A 23501-nucleotide genomic window follows, 5' to 3' on the forward strand; every position below is an offset into this window, starting at 1 on the left:
TCAAGCTGCTAGAAGATTCCTGATACTGGAGAAAATGGTCGGCACGGCAGAACATTACAATAGCTTTATCTGCAGTTAGAGTGCTCCAATATATTCGCGATTATGATGCAAATATTTTGGCGCAATACGTGCAACTTCACATTTTTACAGGTCTGACTACTTATTAGTGATTGGTGCACTAAGTATTGTTGTGAACTTGTGACATCACAGCACTATGTCTGTATGGACAGCAGAACCACTACCGTATATCATACTATCACACTACCGTATATCACAATCTAACCCAGGGCCGGTGCAACCATATAGGCGAACTAGGCACCAGCCTGCTGGGGTGCCCTGGTGGGCTCCCCCTGACTGGGGCTGCAGCCCTGGGCGAGCAGCTCTTGAGCCGCCCCCAGCGCCATTACAGGGGGGTCAGGAGGTGCAGGTCCTTCTTAAATATGGCAGAGGAGGCATCTGCTTACCCTGATGGCAGGTGCCTGCTCTGCTAGTATATTACCGGAGGAGAGGAGGCGGGCGGCAAGGGAGGCTGTTCTAGCAGCTCCCCACTCCTCCCTAATGCGCCCTCTGTGATGCCGGAATACGACGTCATTCCGGCCCCGGCATACTAAACGGAACGCTGGAGGACTGAGGAGCTGCACCACACTGGACCCCAGGGAGGTGAGTGTTTAAGTGTTTGACTGAGTGAGTGTCTGCCTGTGTATTTATGTCAGTGAGTGTATGTATGTCTGTCTTTCTGTCAGTAAATGTATGTGTGTCTGTCATTGAGTGTCTGTGTGTGTATGTCAGTGAGTGAGTGTATGTCAGTGACTGTGGATGTCTGTCGGTCAGTAAGTGTCTGTGTGTTTGTCAGTGAGTGAGTGTCTGTCAGTGACTGTGGATGTCTGTCGGTCAGTAAGTGTCTGTGTGTTTGTCAGTGAGTGAGTGTCTGTCAGTGAGTTTCTGTGTGTGTGTTTCAGTGGGTAGGTGTATGTCTGTCAGTCAGTGTCTGTCAGTGAGTGAGTAAGTGTGTGTCTATATGTCAGTGAGTGTATGTGTGTCTGTCAGTGAGTGTATGTGTGTCTGTCAGTGAGTGTATGTGTGTCTGTCAGTGAGTTTCTGTTTACGTCATTCAGTGACTGTCTGAGTGCGTGTCTGTCTGTCAGTGTGTGTGTGTGTGTCAGTGAGTGTATGTGTGTCTGTCAGTGAGTTTCTGTGTACGTCATTCAGTGAGTGTCTGAGTGCGTGTCTGTCTGTCAGTGTGTGTGTGTGTGTGTCTGTCAGTGTGTGTGTGTGTCTGTCAGTGTGTGTGTGTGTGTCTGTCAGTGAGTGTGTGTCTGTCTGTCAGTGAGTGTATGTGTGTCTGTCAGTTAGTATGTCTGTCAGTGAGTTTCTGTGTACGTCATTCAGTGAGTGTCTGTCTGTCAGGATGTGTGTGTGTCTGTCAGTGAGTGAGTGACATGAGGGGGCGGCAAAATGGATCTTTGCCTAGGGCGGCAAAAATCCTTGCACCGTCCCTGATCTCACCTACACTGACTATCTCCCACTAACTATCTGTATTATTTATATGAGCTAACTAACTATCTAATGTAATGACACAGGAAAGCAGAGAGCACAGCAATAACACTGCTGTCTCTCAGATCTGCAATATACTGCATACAACGGCTGCTGGGGAGGTTCTTATATAGTAAGGGGTCGGCAACTTTTCTATTGGTTGCTAGGGATGTTACTAAGCTCTGACAAAGACATTGCAGCCCTCTCATTGGTCCACAAGCAAGAAGGGAGGTTACTAATGAAATAAAATCTAGAATATTTGAAATTACGAATATATATAACTATATTCTAAATATTCGCGAATTCTCGAAGTGCCGATATTCGTGATTAATATTCGCTATTTGAATATTCGTGCTCAACACTAGTGGGCAATCAATGGCACAAAATTTCACAGGATATGCCATAAATGTCTCAAAAATGCAGGTCTGATCCCACCTCTGGGACCTGCTCTCATCTCCAGAATGGCACCCCCTGCCCTGTGTCCCACCTTGTGAAGTGGCCACTGGAACGTCTCTCTTCATTCACCTCTAAGTATGCTACCATGTCTGTGCCCATGTGAAGTAGAGCTGAAAGTCAGCCAACACTGAAGAATATAAATATATCAGGTGAGAATCCCCCATGGGGTAGTGGCTTAAATATCAATTTTTAGATCTCAACCTGAATTCCACTTTAATGACAGCAATACATCTTCCACGAAGACATGTCACTATCCCACACATTTCCTTCCTCCTGACTTTCTTATTTTGTGGATTGCACCTCTGAGGGATCAGCTTGTAGACGGATTGTCCATAACTAAAGTGAGAAGAAACCTTAGATGCAGCAGAATGCATTATTGAGATTTTAACCCTTACATGAGTGAAAGTTCAAGAATCTCTTATCTGTCTTATTGCTATCTATCTATCTATCTATCTATAATCTATCTATCTATCTATCTATCCATCTCATATTTATTTATCTATTTATCTATCTATTTATCTCACATCTATCTATTATCTATAATCTATCTATCTATCTATCTATCTATCTATCTATCTATCAATCATCTATCTATCTATCTATCTATCTATCTATCTATCTATCTATCCATCTCATATTTATTTATTAATCTATCTATTTATCTATCTATTTATCTCACATCTATCTATCTATCTCCTATCTATATATAAAAAAAAGGCAGCACACAGATATCCGTAAAAAAAGGGTATTTTATTCACCCATGTGTAGACAGCAAAGTTTCAGCTCACTCCTTGGAGCCTTTGTCAAGCTATCTATCTATCTATCTATCTATCTATCTATCTATCTATCAATCATTTTTATCTATTATCTAAGGTATGTTAGGTAGAAGATGAATAGATAGATAGATTAGATAGAATGACATATACATATGAGATAGATAATACATAGATATATTTTAATGTACAGTATATATTATCCTCCAGGGGACACATGACGTACCGGTACGTCATAATGTCCCGGTACTTAAGGACACATGACGTACCGATACGGCATGTGTATTTCCGATCACTGCCGTGCGGCAGGCGGTGATCGGAACTGGGTGCCTGCTGAAATCAATCAGCAGGCACCCTGGGACAATGCCGAGGGGGGTCCTGTGACCCCCCCCCCCCCCATATCGGCGATCGCTGCAAACCGCAGGTCAATTCAGACCTGCGGTTTGCAGTGCTGTCGGAAGTGACCGTGACCGCAGGTATCAGAAACTTCAAATTGACAGGTGCGGGTGGTGCTGGGGGGCGGGCTTTCTGACGCACGATCATCCCGCTTGCCCCCTCTCATTTCCAGGATGGCCGAGCGGTTATCAAGCAGAGTGTCAGCACATTGCTTACACTCTGCTTGAAACGGCTAACATCGGTGCTGTGATGTTAGCCGTTTAACCCCTTCCATGCCGCGGTCCGTAGGAACCGCTGTATGGAAGGAGTTAACAGGGAGGGAACTGTGCTGTGCCTTTTCAGCCCCTGATTCTTGATGGGATCACAGAGGGATGGGGCCCCCCTCCCTCCCCATCACCTGCTGCTCTGTTGTGGCAGCGGGTGATGGTTACCATGGCAACCGGACACCTTCACAGGCTTCTGGCTGTCCATGGTGCTGATTAGACTTCTGCTAAAGGCAGAAGTCTGATAAGACTTTGTAAAGTGAAAATACAGTACAGTACCCTATATAGCGTACTGTACTGTATTATACAGACATCAGACTCACTGGATCTTCAAGAACCAAGTTGGTCTGGGTGAAAAAAATGTAAAAATAAAAAAACACATTTATCACTGATTAAAAATAAAAAAATAAAATGCAGTACACATATTAGGTATCGTTGCATCCGTAAAAATCATACCCTAGCCAAGATAATTGCTCAAAAACTGAAAAAACTATGGCTCTCGGACTATGGAGACACTAAAACATGATTTTATTGTTTCCAAAATGAAATAATTGTGTAAAATGTACATAAAAAGTTGACATATTAGGTATCGCTGCGTCCGTAATAACCTGCTCTATAAAAATATCACATGATCTAACCTCTCAGGTGAATACCGTTAAAAAAAAAGTGTAAAAAAACCTTACATCACAAAAAGTGTAATAGTAAGCGATTAAAAAGTCATACACACTCCAAAATAGTGCCAATCAAACCGTCATCTCATCCCGCAAAAATCATACCCTACCCAAGAACTGAAAAAACTATGGCTCTCGGACTATGGAGACACTAAAACATGATTTTTTTGTTTCAAAAATGAAATAATTGTGTAAAACTTACATAAATAAAAAAAGTAGACATATTAGGTATCGCTGCATCCATAATAACCTGCTCTATAAAAATACCACATGATCTTACCTGTCAGATGAATGTTGTAAATGACAAAAATAAAAACGGTACCAAAACAGCTATTTCTGAAAAACTGTGCCAAAACAGCTATATTACCCCAAAAATTTAATATAGAGCAACCAAAAATCATATGTACCCTAAAATAGTACGAACAAAACTGCCACCCTATTGTCACGGCTGAGGATGGGGAAAACCCTCAGCCGTGCGATGCCCGATGATGTTGTGGCTGCTCGGCCAGGAGAACAGGATAGGGAGCAGGTCACCTCCTCAAGCTTTCCTTACCTGACCCTAACTCCTACCTGCATGGGCCGACCTTTAAGGTAGGAGGACCCATGCGCAGGAACCTCGGAGCCCTGACTTACCCTCCGCAGATTCCTGAGCTAGGAGCTGGGTAAGACGACCTACTCCTCCAAGGTACGGAGGAGCAGGAGTCTCAATGGCCAAGCTGCTGGGAAAAAGGGGAACCGAAACAGACTAATGAAAATGGCAGGTGAACTAAGGAGTTCCACCAACCTGCCACAGCCTTGCTGACTGGATCCCTGAGAACACACAGAATCCAGAACCATTAGCTGCACAAACCAAACAAACAAAGGTCCCAACAGTACATCACATGGACATCACATACAACATGACATAAAACATAAAGTGACATTCTCTTTATGACCACAGGGGTGGCTCTCACTGGCAGATAGAAACAGAAGAGGCTTCTCCAGCAAGCATAGCTGAAACAACCCACAAACCTGAGCAAACAGTGAGGCTTATTAGGCCAAGAAGCCACACCCCACAGTCGAACACACCCAGTGACACACGCACACACTGGGAAGGGAGTTAACCCTTCCAGCACCACAGGAAAGGGAAAACACCAACTTAAAAGGAAGTGCACACAATACATAAAACACAGTGCACACATACACACACACCTAACAGAAAGGTTGCTAGGTGCAACCGCATGCCATGCAGCAAGCTGCCCAGCACCGCTCAGGCTGCTCTGCAGAAACCAACTCATACGACAGGTTGCCCGCGGCAACCACAAGTGAGGCCACACACCAGCGGCCCTCACCTGTGATTGAACACCAAAAACAAACCGCAGGCAACCGCATGCGGTTGAGGAGTCACGGTCATGGCCATGGCCGTGACACCTATCCTGTAGTTTCCAAAATGGGGTAACTTTTTTGAAGTTTCTACTCTAGGGGTGCATCAGGGGGGCTTCAAATGGGACATGATGTCAAAAAACCAGTCCAGCAAAATTTGCCTTCAAATTTGCCGTCCCCAAAAAATAAAATAGAATTCCCAAAATTATCCAAACATAAAGCAGACATATGGGGAATGTAAATTAATAACTATTTTTGGAGGTATTACTATGTATTATAGAAGTAGAGAAATTGAAACTTGGAAATTTGCAAATTTTTTGGTACATTTGGTATTTTTTGATAAATAAAAAAGAATTTTGTTTTACTCCATTTTACCAGTGTCATGAAGTACAATATGTGACGAAAAAACAATCTCAGAATGGCCTGGATACGTAAAAGCGTTTTAAAGTTATTCACACATAAAGTGACACTGGTCAGATCTGCAAAAAATGGCCTGGTCCTTAAGGTGAAATATGGCCGTGTCCTTAAGGGGTTAAAGTATGTTTTAATATATGCAAATGAGCTTCTTGGAGCAACAGGGGTGTTGCCATTACACTAAAGGCTCTGCTCTCTCTGCAACTGCCAAGTCCACAGCCCTTTGATGGACAGGGTCAGGTTGTGAAAACGTCATAATGCATGGCTCTGTCAAAGGGCAGAGGCTGCGGCAGTTGAAGAAAGAGCAGAGCCTCTAGGTGTAATGGCAACGCCCTCATTGCTCCTAGAGGCTCATATGCATATAATAAAACATTTTTCTGCGATGCGGGCACATATGAACATGGGACCAACACAGATGCCTTCAGCTGCCAAGTGCACATGTAACAGGTCAGCCAGTGTCATAGGTACAGTTTTATAGGTACAAATCTGGTGACAGATGCCCTTTAAATATATAAATTATCTATCTACAGTATCTGTCTGTATATCTATCTATCCATGTATTATTGTCTTATATCATCTGCCTGTCTCTGATATTATAAAAGTGCATGGTCTTCTCTCCTTATCCCACCTATGTGCCTAAATATAAAGGAATATAAGTTGATGCCACAAAACACTGTATCATTAATGCACCTAGAAAGAATATGAGCTCATATACAATGTTTCTGCAGAAATGACTTGCGATCATTTATATCCATTACTTTGTAGTTGTTATAAGGCAGAACTAGCAGTACGTGACTTCATGAAGACAATATCTCCCCGTGTACTGAAGATACAGTAATACTGTTTACAAGCAATAACCTGAAAACAAAATTATTCAATTTGCATAAGAAAAGCTTATATGATTTGTGACTATTTTGTGTTTCTTGCTCTGCGGCGGTGAGTCAGTGACAATTATTTCCTTAATTGCATCTATTGTTGTGACGAAAAGCTAGATCAACCAGAATAATCCTTTTCTATATTAGCAAGTAGGGAGCAGATGAAAAGAGTATGATTGCAGGGCCAGACTACACAGGTTTTGTTTGTAGTCTGTTACCATGGAGAGACATAGGTCTGTATAAGAGCTGTGTTTACTAAACAGTAGGATATTTTCATAACGTCCCATTCTATTTGTTTGATAGACCAGTAGGATTAATTAGTAATGTCAAGTCAGATATATTTTAAAAATGAAATCCCCTTTATTAAATTTACCCCACACAAGAGTTTACGTTATAGACCAGAGGTCGGCAACCTGTGGCACGCAGACCGCTTTCTGCTTTCTGTGTGTGGGGAGGGGGGTGAGGTCTAAGTGTGATTGGTGCAGTTCTGTGGGGGTCACCAGTATATGGGGTACTAATCTATGTTGGACAGTGGTGGGGGAGGGCAGCCCTTAGTCACTTAAAATGAGTGAGGACTGCTCTTCCCCACTGTACAGTTGGTGGGAGGGGGTCCCCCATATACTGGTCCCCCATATATTGGTCCCTTAGGAGGATTACGAGGAGCAGTGACATTCTTTACTATCTATTTTTCTGAAAAGTTGTAAACCTCTTTAAGCCGTGCAAGGTCAGGCAGTGTTGTTGAGAATTTTGGGACATAGCTAGTAAATACCTGGTTTATGACACAGATTTGTGTTATATTACTTTCCCATATGGCTCACCACACTGAGTGCTTCAGCTTTGATTTTCTTTTTTTTATCGGCACTCCGTACAAAAAAGGTAGCCGACCCCTGTTATACATCATAGAGATGATATCTGTAGACCTTGGGGAGAGGAGGCCTAGCCTTGGTTATTCCATACACTTTTGTTAGAGGATGACGAGAATCTGAAAGTTTTTCTCTCTTACTTACTTTCTTTATTGCCTATTTTCCATGATAGAAAGAAATCTATAGTTGTTTGGAAACCATCAACAAGAACCAACAATAATTCATCAGGTACTGTTATGTCAGGGAGCCAGGCTGCCAGGGACTGTGATATGTTATTGAGCCAATCAAGCCTGCAACCCATTTACAAAACTACATTATTGTGCATTGCAGATATACATTTATTAATATATTATAATATACCAGCTCTGTTAACAGCAGCTTGTTGATGGTTTCCACATAGGTTAGTTTTCCCTACACTTCACAAAGTAAAAATAAGCCAAACAATTGTCATGGAAATATGTTACAAAGATGTTAATCAGAGGGAAAACACTGTCAGAAGTAAAACAATGACTTAATAAAAGCAAATACAAGACGATAAGAGTAATTTAATGCAATCTAATTAAAGCTAACAAGAACAATTATTACAAAACATAAAAACTAGAGTATAAAAGACCAAGGAATTAACTCAAAACAGCTTAAGCTATGGGAACGGAGAGTGGGAGGTTTATTACTCCAAATGCTACGTGTGTGTGCCAAATGTTCTGTGTAGTAGCCAAGGGTTTTAAATCAAAACGAAACTTCTTTCCTCAAATGTGAAGTGACATAAGCCAGGTATTCCATATGGTACATCAATTTTGGATTTGTCTGCTCTCCTTTTCTCATCCTAAATTTATCTGAAAACAAGAACATCTGTCAAATTTACATTTTATGAGTTTTTTGGGCAAATATTGGCAACTTATGGCCTACAAAAGATTATATAATTTCCCAAGACACAAAGGATGGTAGCATCAAACTCGTTGACAAATGTGTTATTTATTTTGTTTGCTTTACTAAGTGAAAGTAGTTAAAGGAACACTATGGGTAAAACTCATCCACTATGTTATGCCATAGAGCAGAGCCTGAGGGGGTGGTGCATGACAAAGGGTAAGAATCCCACACAATGCATAATCAAGTGGTTCATTACAGTTACAGTTAAAATAAAAACATGGGAGGCAGGTCAGAAAACAATATCAGTGAGGTTTGGGAAGCTAACATGCTTCACATCACATAACTAAAACAGCACCACCTCTCAGGTTCCTGTGCCCCTTACTCCCAAGTGTGGATCTGGTGTGTCACTAGAACAGATTTGGCTTGGGGCTACCCTCAAGGTTCTCCCCCTGGTCTTCACCCTTTAATCCCCATACAGGGATATTGACTTTTCTACAGGGAAACCACCAGGCTTTACCACTTGGAGTAGCCTCTGTTCAAGTGACTGCTGACCCACGGAGGTCAAGAGACGCTAGTGCGAAGTACCAAGGTATCAAGTGAAACCATAGTCTGGGACAAGCTGGGGTCAGGGTGGGTAGTGAAGAGTCAGTACAGAGATCAGGCACAGGTTGGGTTAGGTCAAATCTGGAAAACAGGCAGAGGTTGGTACACGGGCAGACAAACGTATAACAGCATACCTTTGCCTTTGACGGACTAGAATCCATTGTTCATGCACCTTCCCACAGCTGAAGGTGCATTAAGTATCCCTGCGTAACCAGCCATTGGCTGGGGAAGATTTGAGTGTGCATGCACTGGCCCTTTAAGAGCCATAGAGATTGTGCACACTTGCCCTATGGGCAGTGAGAGAAAATGCTGGCATAAGGCAAGCCACAGCCTCCACATAGGGAAAGGAAGTCACTGTATTCCGGTGGCCGGGCCCTCTGAGAAGAAGGAGGAGAATACCGAGTGAGGGAGTGAAGGAGTAGTGCGGCAGACATGCCCACCCGGAAGAGCAGGATGGCAGCCGGGAAGGAGAATATGAAGAGGAACCAAGGTAGGGAAGGAGCAAATGGTCATTGTACAGTAGCAACAGGAGGGAATACAGGATAGACAGAAACAAACATGTACAGGGGCATAATAAATATGCTGTCACCAGGGTCAAAATAGACAGCAACCAAGTGAGGTATGCATAGGTCTGCAGCAAAGTTTGGGTATTACACTGTGACTTTAAAGGTCTGACATGGCTAGAAGTATACCACCAACCAACTCTTTGGCGGAGAGGCTACCCCTTATATAGAGTTCCTGCCACAAAGAACATGGCATTCCAACGCCCATGTGTTTCCAGGTTGTTTGCACCATTTACCATATAATTCCCTACCAATCAAGGACTTTCCCAGCACCATGTTGGTTGGGCATCACAGAATGTACCGGAGAACCACCATGTCTTACAAAAATTGACTCAGTTTAGAGAGAAGTACTAATGAGTAAATTGAGTAGAGAAACACTAAAAGAACAATAAAAGCCACTTTTTGATGCTGACACATTGGTAAACCTGGACCACTGTATTTTTAATAGCACCATTTTGGGGTACTTCTAATGAATATACCTTATTTTTAGCTTTATAAGACGCACTCCCCCCCCCAAAAGTGCGGGAAAACTGGCCCCATGTCCATTATGGAGGCACTCACTAGTATGAATTAGGTGTCAGGAGCAGGGAGTGAAGCGCCGCAAGCGCTTGTGGTACTCACCTTCTCCGGTCTTCCTTCCTGGGGCCGGCGCTTTACTGTCCTGACCACGTACAGCGTCAGGATGTAGTGCGCTTACTATGACCTGACGCTGCATGCAGTCAGGTGACAGAGCAGCGCAGGCCGGGAAGACAGGGGAGCGCTACTTCTGTCGGAGGTGGAGAGGAGCCGCGGCGCAGGACAGGTAAAAGGAGGTTTTTATTTTAATCTGATCTGCGGTCTGATGGGGTCTAACATTGAGGGCTGATCTGAGGTCTGATGGGGGTCTGACAATGTGGGCTGATCTCAGGTCTGATGGGGGTCTGACAATGTGGGCTGATCTGAGGTCTGATAGGGGTCTGACATGGAGGGCTGATATGATGTCCTAAAAGGGGGTCAGATGTGATGTCCTGATGTGGGGGCCTGATCTGATGTCCTAATGTTATGGGGGTATAATCTGAGGATCTGATATGAGGTCTGAAGAAAAATATTTTTTCCTTATTTTCCTCCTCTTAAACCTGGGATGTGTCTTATTATCAGGTGCGTCTTATAAAGTGAAAAATAGGGTAACTTTCACCGATTTTTTGTGGCGACAGTGTGAAAAAACAGCAATTCTGCCACTGTTTTATGAGTTTTGTATAGATGGCGTTCACTATGTGATATAAGTCAAACGAAAAGTTTACTCTAGTCAGAATGATTACACCAATATCAATTATTTATTTTATTTTTTTAGAGGTTTTGCGCAATAATAATTTGTTTCTGTGTTATTGCATTTAAAGATCCATCAACAGTTTTATTTTTCTGACGACATTGCTCTGTGAGGGCTTGTTTTTTTATCAACAAGTTTTGTGGATAGTTGTCATTGGTACATGACTTTTTGATTGTATTGTGTTTTTTGTGAAGTGAATTGAACAAAAAAATCAAACAATGTCACAATTTTTAGTGCATCACAGGCAGGCCGATGGGTGAGAAAGGTAGCCTTCTTCCTCTCTCTAACCATTTTGATGCCATGGTCACGGTCAGGACACGTAAGGAGTTAAACTGCAGGGACTGGAGGCACACCTCCTGAGTCCATGCCATCACAGCACTATACTATTAAAGTGGGTTTATCGGGTTGAATCAGCATAATATTCCTTTATAAAGGCTGGTCTCATTTTGTAAAGTATTTCTTTTACCTTTATTGCTCTGGTCACATGACCATGTCCATGTAGCTCCGTCTTACTTCCTGTAATGTTATGTCCATGGGCGGGGCAGTGATAGGGGAGGTTTTATGTAACTAGGTGGGAGGGGCTATAAACTAGCTGGGTGTTGTTAGGGGCGGTGCTGGAGCTATGGCAGAGGAAGGAGAAGTGCATCATGGGTTTGGTTGGATACAGCAACAGGAGGTGCTTCACACAGGATGGACAAACCAGAATGATTGGTAAGAAACTACATGAGCATATCTGTTAAACTCCATAGTAATCCTGTAAAACCACTTGTAATAGGACCTGTCACCTCTCCTGACATATGCTTTGTTTTGTAATTTTCCCTTGTAATAACAATGAAGAGCAACTATGTTTATGGGTCTAAGATGTGCTATTCCGCTATTATTCCTGCTAGAAGTTATAAATGAATTACTAGCGGTCCGAAGTGAAGGTCCAGATGGGCATTACCAGTTGTGGGTGTGTCCCAGTCTGACACTGGCAGCACCCCCAACTGGTAACACCCATCTAGACCTTCATTGCAGACTGCTGAAAATTCATTCAGATCTTCTAGCAGGAGTAATAAAGGAATGGCACATCATAAAGACATAAGAATAGATGCTCCAGAATTGGTATTAGAAGGGGAAAACAAGTAGTTACTAAGACATGTCAGGAGAGGTGGCAGGCGCTCTTTAAGACAGTGTGAGCTCCTTCCATATTACTATAGCTAAAGCCTTTCTGTTCGGATGGAAGATTCTGTTGAAATGAATGCTAATTTTCTGCTAAATTAGTTAATTTTCTGCTGTTGTGTCTGGGTTGGAGAAAATTGCAAAAAGCTTTTCTCAGCGAAGATTAAGATCCAGAACAAAACAGAGACCTGTATTCTGCATTTAGCAGCTGTGGCCCCGGCTCACGGCTCAGTGATCTGAACGCGGCTTGTAGACGGGCGCCAGAAGCTAGTCACTTGCTAATGCATTCCAAGCTCCACTACCATTTATCCAATGACCCGTCGCGGCAGGTTACATTTCACCCTGGTGTTTTGTGACGGGAATCTCCTAACCCTGGAGTCCGATGAGTAATGGTTCCGTCCTGCAGCTTTATCCATCAGAACAAAATCACATTATGTCTACAGATCTGAGCAGATTTCAGCAGTGATAGCAAAATGCAGTGGGCTTTCGCTTCTTATATATAGAGAGCAGGACAAGGAAATTACTTGTGTGAGCGAGAGAACGAGATAGAAATCGTGTCAGAATGATAAATAAACTCCCCAGTCCGCTAATGGATTTTGCAGTTAATCCAAGAAAAATACAGGCCTCGTCTGTACATATCTATACAGCAAATGTAAAACTAATTGCCCTCATGTTAGCGGCTGATGTGATGACAGTGACACATTCAGGGTAAATCCCCTGTAAGAACAAAGTGATCTATTAACTGCCACGCGTCTAATGGGTCAAAGGATCGGACTCTCCGAGCAAGAAGGTGACCTTATGACATTGTAATTTTCCATGGGTTACTAGGTCGGTCTTGTCTACGGAGGCAAAGTGACACATTAAACGGTTAAAAGGTCAATATCGTGTGAGATTCTTTATTAGGAAGGGGAATAGTGAACGCCAGGTAGGAGTAAAGTGGCAAGTGGAAAGGATAAAAGGTGACTGCAGAGGAAAAAAATTACCTAAAATAATTAAAGCATTTGGAATTCAGAAATACAGACATAGCAGAGCCGACATTGTCCACTCATAAGGGCTTTTATTACTACTGTGCATATGTGGTTTTGCACAGAACTCTACTGCCTTGTATCATATGTGATTTTGCTGATGGAAGCCGCCAGCAGACAGACGTGTCCACTGCCCCAGTGCATGCAGAGCAGAGAAATCCTTTAAATTCACTAATTAAAATTTAAGTAACATAGTAAGATTTAAACAAGTTTATAAGGTCTAAAAAAGACAGCTGTCCATCCAGTTCAGCCTGTTAGGCTCCATTCACACGTCTGCATTTTACGGAACGGAATTGCGGACCCATTCATTTCTATGGGGCAGCAAGATGGGCTGCCCGGATACAGAATTGCGGGCCCGCACTTCCGGGTCCCGAAAAAAATAGAACATGTCCTATTCGGACAAAAATAGGCATATTCTATTAGTGCCGGCGATGTACGGTCCACAAAATGAGCACCAAAATGACTCACAAAAGTGAGTACCCGTGCAGAGCCAGCACGTGTGGTAAGACACCAAAAAAAAAAAAAGAAAATAGGGCTCGCACTAAATAGTATTATGAATATATAAATTTTATTAGTGTCTCCATATGAGACAAATCACAATTAAAACACATAGGAAACAATGGATGGTGAAAAATGAGCACACAGAATGACATGGAGCACGACCAAATTACTAAAAATGGCAAATAGATACAAAAATGAGTATATAGATATAGCACTAAGTGTGCATGTAAATCAAATAGAATGTTAGTAATACATGTAATCAGGCAAAGCTATACAGGCTAGGTAATGATATCATACATAGTGAAACCAAAGTCTGCATGTAAAGTGACCAGTGCAAATAGTCAGAATAGATATATAGCCAACGCTGAGTAAATCATTATAACGCCATAAACCAAATACCTGTATAGTGCTCCAGCAACCCCGACGCACGTTTCACGCAAGGCTTCTTCAGGGGGAAGTGTGTGTGCCACACACACTTCCCCCTGAAGAAGCCTTGCGTGAAACGTGCGTCGGGGTTGCTGGAGCACTATACAGGTATTTGGTTTATGGCGTTATAATGATTTACTCAGCGTTGGCTATATATCTATTCTGACTATTTGCACTGGTCACTTTACATGCAGACTTTGGTTTCACTATGTATGATATCATTACCTAGCCTGTATAGCTTTGCCTGATTACATGTATTACTAACATTCTATTTGATTTACATGCACACTTAGTGCTATATCTATATACTCATTTTTGTATCTATTTGCCATTTTTAGTAATTTGGTCGTGCTCCATGTCATTCTGTGTGCTCATTTTTCACCATCCATTGTTTCCTATGTGTTTTAATTGTGATTTGTCTCATATGGAGACACTAATAAAATTTATATATTCATAATACTATTTAGTGCGAGCCCTATTTTCTTTTTTTTTTTTTGGTGTCTTACCACACGTGCTGGCTCTGCACGGGTACTCACTTTTGTGAGTCATTTTGGTGCTCATTTTGTGGACCGTACATCGCCGGCACTAATAGAATATGCCTATTTTTGTCCGAATAGGACATGTTCTATTTTTTTCGGGACCCGGAAGTGCGGGCCCGCAATTCTGTATCCGGGCAGCCCATCTTGCTGCCCCATAGAAATGAATGGGTCCGCAATTCCGTTCCGTAAAATGCAGACGTGTGAATGGAGCCTAACAGGCTGAACTGGATGCCATTTTTAGTAATTTGGTCGTGCTCCATGTCATTCTGTGTGCTCATTTTTCACCATCCATTGTTTCCTATGTGTTTTAATTGTGATTTGTCTCATATAGAGACACTAATAAAATTTATATATTCACGGTCCACAAAATGCGGAACGCACATTGCCGTGTCCGTGTTTTGCGAATCCACGGATCCGTGGATCCACAAAACACGTTACGGACGTGTGAATGGACTCTTATCCAGCAAGTTGATCCAGAGGAAAGAAAAAGAAAAAAAAACACGGTGTGAGGTAGAAGCCAATTTTCCTCATTTTAGGGGGAAAAATTCCTTCCCGACTCCAATCAGGCAATCAGAATAAATCCCTGGATCAACGACCCCTCTCTAGTAGCTATAGTCTGTAATATTATTACGCTCCAGAAATACATCCAGGCCCCTCTTGAATTCCTTTATTGTACTCACCATCACCACCTCCTCAGGCAGAGAGCTCCATAGTCTCACTGCTCTTACCGTAAAGAATCCTCTTCTATGTTTGTGTACAAACCTTCTTTCCTCCAGACGCAGAGGATGTCCCCTCGTCACAGTCACAGTCCTGGGGATAAATAGATGATGGGAGAGATCTCTGTACTGACCCCTGATATATTTATACATAGTAATTAGATCTCCCCTCAGTTGTCTTTTTTCTAAAGTAAATAACCCTAATGTTGATAATCTTTCAGGGTACTGTATGCCACCTATTCCAGTTATTACTTTAGTCGCCCTCCTCTGGACCCTCTCCAGCTCTGATATGTCTGCCTTGTTCACTGGAGCACAGAACTGTACACAGTCCTCCATGTGTGGTCTGACTAATGATTTGTAAAGTGGTAGGACTATGTTCTCATCACTGGCATCTATGCCCCTTTTGATGCAACCCATTATCTTATTGGCCTTGGCAGCAGCTGCCTGACACTGGTATCTACAGCTTAGTTTGCTAAGTCCTTTTCCATGTCAGTGTTACCCAGTGTTTTACCATTTAGTATGTACAGGTGACTTGCATTATTCCTTCCCATGTGCATAACCTTAGATCTGTCAGTGTTAAACCTCATCTGCCACTTATCTGCCCAAGACTCAAATTTCAAGAGAGAGATAGAAGAATGTCAAGAGACAGGGTCACTGCTGACAGACAGGGTCCTCTTTCCACTGGCACACCCAAAATCAGCAAGATGGCTAAATCAAATTGAAGCACTCTATAGCTGTTAATGGGCACTATGTATAATTGCCCGTAAGGGCTGATTCACATGACAGGGCTTGAAAACAGTCGAAAACAGGCCATGCGTTGGTCACTTCTTTTGGACCAACCACTGCTCCCCTGACTCTATTGATATTATCACGTGAGTACAGTACAATAGACTCACAATCAGATGGGAACTGACTGCATCCTAAATCACTATGATGCATTCAATTTGGGTCAGCGGAGCCGCGGTCTTGTCCAGGAGATGTGACAGACACATGGTCCTTTTTTTTACGGGCCGTGCATGGTCTTGGGAATGAGGTCTTGACAGTAAGCTGATCATAAAGTGTTCACTGGCTGGGACCTGCAGTGATCAGTTGCAGTGTGTGTGGGGGAACCTGGCAGTGAGTGTTCAATTTGCCTGCAGCACCAGCACAGGGAAAATGAAGCATTACCCAGTGCCTGGACTGTCTGAGTATAATAGGACAGGTTAGGTCCTCCAGAGTGAGAGATGTCTTGATCATGCTCTTCTAACCAATGTCAGACATTTCTAGCTGTGTCACATCTTGCTGGAAGATCCCATCCGCCCCAGGGAAGGGATCTGCAAGGATGTACATGAGCTGCAAGGATGGATCCATACCCAAATCGGTTGAGAATGCCTTCCACATGGATGAGTGGGCCCAGAGAATGCCATGAAAACATTTCCCAGACCATATCGCTGCCGCCACCAGCAATTGCTGCAGGGTATTTGTTCTCTGATGACGCCAACATCGATCTGTTTGATGAAGCAGAAAATGTGACTCATCGGAGAAGGCAGCTCCAAATCAGTGGAGGTCCATTTCCAATACTGCTGTGAAAATGTAAGCCTTTTCTGCCAATGCAACTTGGTTAGCAGAGGTTCACTGACCATCCGTCTTCTTCTGGGCCCCATGAGCAGTAGAGTTCACTGAACTGTTGTTTTAGACACACGTCTGGTGGCCCCTGGTTCTCGTTGACAGTGATCTGCTCCACTGTAGCATGTCAGTCCACCCTTCATCAGCCTTTCACATCAGTGGCCCGAGTTGCTCTGGTACCATTTAACCATGATACATTGTCACCTCAGCAGCATGCCAATCATCCCTGTGACAAATACCGCACCCCACATTGAGCTCATGAGATATGGTATAGTCACTGGTTACCAAGACGTGACGTTACGCCCTCCCGGAGGAGCAGGTAGGGTAAGCTTAGTACAGTTTACACAGTTGTCTCCTGTCCACGCGGGCGCAGAAAGGCATAGGGTTAGAGACACTGACAAGCTGAGAGAGCCTTTTCACTGCCCCAGTGAAACAGCGCTTCCTCAGCCCGGGTATACTGTCACCAGTTTCTCGTTTGATATAAGCCCGGTCCACCAACGGGATTATATAGGGTGAGAAACCAACCCGCGGTAGCGTATAACTATGGCGAAACACAGACGTGGGGATTCATTTTTGAGAAACAGGGCAGCACAAGATTAAATTATATATTTAATCGCCTCAAGGGCTCACTAAACAGTATTTTGCTGACAGACAGGGAGCCAATAGGGAGAGCAGGCTTCAGTTTACATTGTTCCTGCTTCTGCTGGAGTAGACCAGCAGATTAGAGAGCTGGTATTGCATCGGAAAGTGGGCGGGCCATTCAGCTGGCTCGGGCCCCCTAACCTCATGGGCCCCGTAACAATGGCGTGGTCTACCTCTATTGGCCAATGAATAGAGCAGCCCTTGCTGATGGTGCCCCATCATGCCACTGCCGCTGTTTGCCTGCCTACCATCATGTTCTGTGCTGTATGGCTGCTGCTACAACCACCACAGCAGCTTCTTCAGTGTCACACTGAAATGATTTGCTATTGCTGTCATTACGCTCAAGAGCTTAGGGAGGGGGGAGAAAAAGAGCAAAAAGCAAAAAATCGTCAAAGATTACCAAAAAGAGATAACAATTTTTTATAAAAGAGACTAGAAGGTGTTGTATACCAATTTTCAGGGCGATTAGAGCATGTTTGATTCCTGACAAATTGAACTTTTTTGATAAACTTGCCGAATTGGACAAGAAGCGAATTTCAAGATGTTTGCTCATCTCTAACACATGCATTCGTACGCGGCTTTTCTTCCAGTAATGGATGGATTTACAACCTGCCTAAAGTAAGACTTTTACCTCTGTGTATTAAGCACCTTACATTGCGGAGCCCATAGCAGTTTCATAGATTGCTAAGACTGTAGTTAAGCAAGTGAGACGGTAATGAATGCACATTTAGGATTTAACACTTCCTATAAAACTCCAAAATCCACAAGCAAACACAGCTTTAATTAGCAATCTGCTAGTAATCCCTCCCTGGAGCTCGTCAGTCCTCATTTAACCTTTCTACAAACGAGACGGAAATAGGTTTGTTAAGAAAATAATTTCTATGTTTTTGCCTAAAGTAAAAAAGAACTTTTTTTTTTCAACGCGATCCTCCGAGAAACGCTTGAAACAACACGCGGACAGTGTACTGGGCTATGAAAACCTGTCCTTGGCATCTGCCTATTAGGATTACAACTGCTCTAGTATATGTTAGCACTGCTGAACGGTAATTGAAGACCCATGAGATGCTTTTGTGAAAGCAAGAGTGGGGAACGGCGTATAAAATAATATGTTAGAACTGTCAACCTATATAAGCCTATTTGCCTATTTGGCCAAAGCCTGCTATCTCATTTGGTGCTTGTTAAAGGGAATATTATTAATATTTTGGGTTAATATCAATAATTAATATTCATAAATAGGCGGGAGTCATCTATTGATGACTCCACCTTCTTTATACTATAAATACAACTACCTGTTGCTATACCTTTCTGTGAACTACGCGCAATGGATTATTACGGCGGCGACCAAAAGGACTATAAGGTGCGTATTGAACAATAAAGGAATTTATTACACAAATACAAGTGTACAGTCTATTATTATTGCTCTATCTATATATATATATATATATTTCTATCACTGGTTATATAAATATATATACATATAGACACACACCGCAATACATTCACAACACTATAAAACCTGACTACAATCCAGAATACAATCCCAATTCCACCCCAACAACTATCTAAATATACACTCACATACACACGTTAATTAGCAGCCGCACCCTCCCTCCTGGCTCTATACTGTCCCTACAGGGTATACACTGCAAGGGTTAATATCACAAGACGATGAAGGCCAGGGATATCAATGTTGGAGAGGAGTATTGCAGGGGTTAATGCAGGGCAGGGATAGCAGGGGTTAAGGCAGGGGTATTGCAGGAGTTCAGAGAATATTGCAGGTCAATGCAGGGGATGGAAGGGTTATTGGAGATGGATTGGTGGCAGTGGGAAAGGGTTAATAATACAGAGTTATGGCAAGGTAGGGGTAAATGCAGGGATGCAGGGGGTTAATAATACTCAGGCAATGTTCATAGTCTCTGTTTCAGGAGGGGCTGCTCAGCTCATCTCAGGTCCACTCTTCCATGTGTGTCCTTCCTCTGTTTGTGGTGATGAGCCCCCGAGAGCCTTTGTCCTGGCTTGGGCTAATATAAGCCCATAGCAGCTTACCTCCCCCTCCTCAACCTAAGGTGCAGGGATATGACATCATCGTGTGCGTGTGACGGAATGCATGCACTCAGACTGTAGCAGATAACTGCCAACTGGCCCCCTGAGGCTCAGGATCTGTACAGACAAAGATCCAAAGGAATTCCTGCCCAATGTGTAAATGAGAGAATCCCCCCAGATACACCATGTCACCACACACACATCCATGTAAGGTGGGGTAGAGCATAATAGCTAGGCTGATAGATATATACACCCAATATATGCACTTTCCTCTACAGTGGTACAAAGATATTCTAGTGTTTGGACCTTCTCCAGTTTGACTATTAGGATATGGCCACACAGTCAGTTTTCTGCATGCCATTTTGGAAGCCAAAACCAAAAGTGGATTCAAAAAAGAAGAAACGTTGTACCTGTCCTTTATACTTTCTCTCCTTTTATGATCCACTGATGATTTTGGCCTCCAAAACTGCGTGCAGAAACCTGACCATGTGGCCGTACCCTTATGGCTTTGGTCAGAAGGAAAGCTCTTACCTTGACCTTGGGAAGTGTTATTGAATTCCCTGTTGTCAATATATGTCCATATACAAAGTTGTCCACATGTTATACAGGTCCTTCTCAAAAAATTAGCATATTGTGATAAAGTTCATTATTTTCTGTAATGTACTGATAAATATTAGACTTTCATATATTTTAGATTCATTACACACCAACTGAAGTAGTTCAAGCCTTTTATTGTTTTAATATTGATGATTTTGGCATACAGCTCATGAAAACCCAAATTTCCTATCTAAAAAAATTAGCATATTTCATCCGACCAATAAAAGAAAAGTGTTTTTAATACAAAAAAAGTCAACCTTCAAATAATGATGTTCAGTTCTGCACTCAATACTTGGTCGGGAATCCTTTTGCAGAAATGACTGCTTCAATGCGGCGTGGCATGGAGGCAATCAGCCTGTGGCACTGCTGAGGTGTTATGGAGGCCCAGGATGCTTCGATAGCGGCCTTAAGCTCATCCAGAGTGTTGGGTCTTGCGTCTCTCAACTTTCTCTTCCCAATATCCCACAGATTCTCTATGGGGTTCAGGTCAGGAGAGTTGGCAGGCCAATTGAGCACAGTAATACCATGGTCAGTAAACCATTTACCAGTGGTTTTGGCACTGTGAGCAGGTGCCAGGTCGTGTTGAAAAATGAAATCTTCATCTCCATAAAGCTTTTCAGCAGATGGAAGCATGAAGTGCTCCAAAATCTCCTGATAGCTAGCTGCATTGACCCTGCCCTTGATAAAACACAGTGGACCAACACCAGCAGCTGACATGGCACCCCAGACCATCACTGACTGTGGGTACTTGACACTGGACTTCAGGCATTTTGGCATTTCCCTCTCCCCAGTCGTCCTCCAGACTCTGGCACCTTGATTTCCGAATGACATGCAAAATTTGCTTTCATCCGAAAAAAGTACTTTGGACCACTGAGCAACAGTCCAGTGCTGCTTCTCTGTAGCCCAGGTCAGGCGCTTCTGCCGCTGTTTCTGGTTCAAAAGTGGCTTGACCTGGGGAATGCGGCACCTGTAGCCCATTTCCTGCACACGCCTGCACACGGTGGCTCTGGATGTTTATACTTCAGACTCAGTCCACTGCTTCCGCAGGTCCCCCAAGGTCTGGAATTGGTCCTTCTCCACAATCTTCCTCAGGGTCCGGTCACCTCTTCTCGTTGTGCAGCGTTTTCTGCCACACTTTTTCCTTCCCACAGACTTCCCACTGAGGTGCCTTGATACAGCACTCTGGGAACAGCCTATTAGTTCAGAAATGTCTTTCTGTGTCTTACCCTCTTGCTTGAGGGTGTCAATGATGGCCTTCTGGACAGCAGTCAGGTCGGCAGTCTTAGGATTGCGGTTTTGAGTAATGAACCAGGCTGGGAGTTTTTAAAAGCCTCAGGAATCTTTTGCAGGTGTTTAGAGTTAATTAGTTGATTCAGATGATTAGGTTAATAGCTCGTTTAGAGAACCTTTTCATGATATGCTAATTTTTTGAGATAGGAATTTGGGGTTTTCATGAGCTGTAGCCAAAATCATCAATATTAAAACAATAAAAGGCTTGAACTACTTCAGTTGTGTGTAATGAATCTAAAATATATGAAAGTCTAAAGTTTATCAGTACATTACAGAAAATAATGAGCTTTATCACAATATGCTAATTGTTTGAGAAGGACCTGTACAGTATTACAGCTTCATCAGGTTACTGGGCCAAGAATCAAACCAGTTATGGGGAACTATCGGGGGTTTCAGACGATGATTAGAGTGCTGATGCTCGGTGTGAGGGCTAATTCACACGACTGTGGTTTGGTTCCGCATCCGAGGCGCATTTTTGTCCAGCTCCGGTGCGGACCCATTCACTTCAATGGGGCCGCAAAAGATGCGGACAGCACTTCGTGTGCTGTCCACATCCGTTGCTCTGTTCCGTGGCCCCGCAAAAATTATAAGTCATGTCTTATTCTTGTCCGTTTTGCGGACAAGAATACGCATTTCTATAATGGGCCGTCTGTACCGTTCCGCAAATTGTGGAAGGCACATTGGCGGCATCCGTGTTTCGCGGATCCGCGATTTGCAGACCGCAAAACACGGCACGGTCGTGTGAACAAGCCATTAGATTCACTTGGTCTGTCTCGATCACTCCCATATGGGACACAAGCAAGAAAGGTTGTTGACATCTAGAACACCATATTTCTGAAGTAAAGACACGTTTCTCTAGACTTTGATATCACACACCTCTCTAACAGGTCTGTAAAATGATTGAAAATCTCTGTGATTGTTGAATTTTCTATTATTTTTATAAATATGTAGATCAGATTCTGGAGCAATGAAAGTCCTAAAAACAAGATGATGCCATAGAACCTTCTTGAGATGATCAACCAAAATTGCATCGAAAAGTGGTCTTCTGGTGGGGTTGGTCTTCTCAAACATTATGGGTATATGGTGGAACTGAAAATCTTTCACCATAAATCTGGTTTTGGATAAAGAGGCGATCTTCTCAAACAGGTGTTCTTTTGGAGAGGTTTAACAATGATCATGATGAACCCATAAAATATCTCACCTTGGCCAGCTTAAAGTGAATATCCAGCATTTAATATCATATTACTTTCAGGTCACACCCTATGCTGAATAATTGCAGTATATCTGTAAGGCCTCATGCACACGACCATTGTGTGCATCCGTATCCGTTGTTCCGTTTTCCGTGATTTTCTGCGGACCCATTGACTTTCAATGGGTCCGTTGAAAACTCGGAAAGTGCACCGTTGTTCATCCGCTTCCGTGATCCGTGTTTCCTGTCCGTCCAAAAAATAGGACCTGTCCTATTTTTTTGATAGACAACGGTTCGCGGACCCATTCAAGTCAATGGGTCCGTGAAAAAACACGGATGCACACAAGATTGTCATCCGCGTCCGTGAACTGTGTCCGTAGGCTACTTTAGCACAGATGGATCCGCAGATCCGTCTGCATAAAAGCTTCGTGAAAGCTCAGATCCGACAGTATATTCTAACACAGAGGCGTTCCCATAGTGATGGGGACGCTTCAAGTTAGAATATACTAAGAACTGTGTACATGACTGCCCCCTGCTGCCTGGCAGCACCCGATCTCTTACAGGGGGCTGTGATCCGCACAATTAACCCCTCAGGTGACGATACTGCAGTCCTGGCTGCCATTGTTACTTAGCAATTTTAGAAGCATTATACTTACCTGCGCTGTCTGTGACCGGCCGGGCGCTCCTCCTACTGGTAAGTGACAGGTCTGTGCTATAAGCAATGCGCCGCACAGACCTTTCACTTACCAGTAGGAGGAGCGCCCGGCTGGTCACAGACAGCGCAGGTAAGTATAATGCTTCTAAAATTGCTAAGTAACAATG

This window comes from Bufo gargarizans, chromosome 9, assembly GCF_014858855.1.
Source record: "Bufo gargarizans isolate SCDJY-AF-19 chromosome 9, ASM1485885v1, whole genome shotgun sequence".
NCBI classification, from domain to species: domain Eukaryota; kingdom Metazoa; phylum Chordata; class Amphibia; order Anura; family Bufonidae; genus Bufo; species Bufo gargarizans.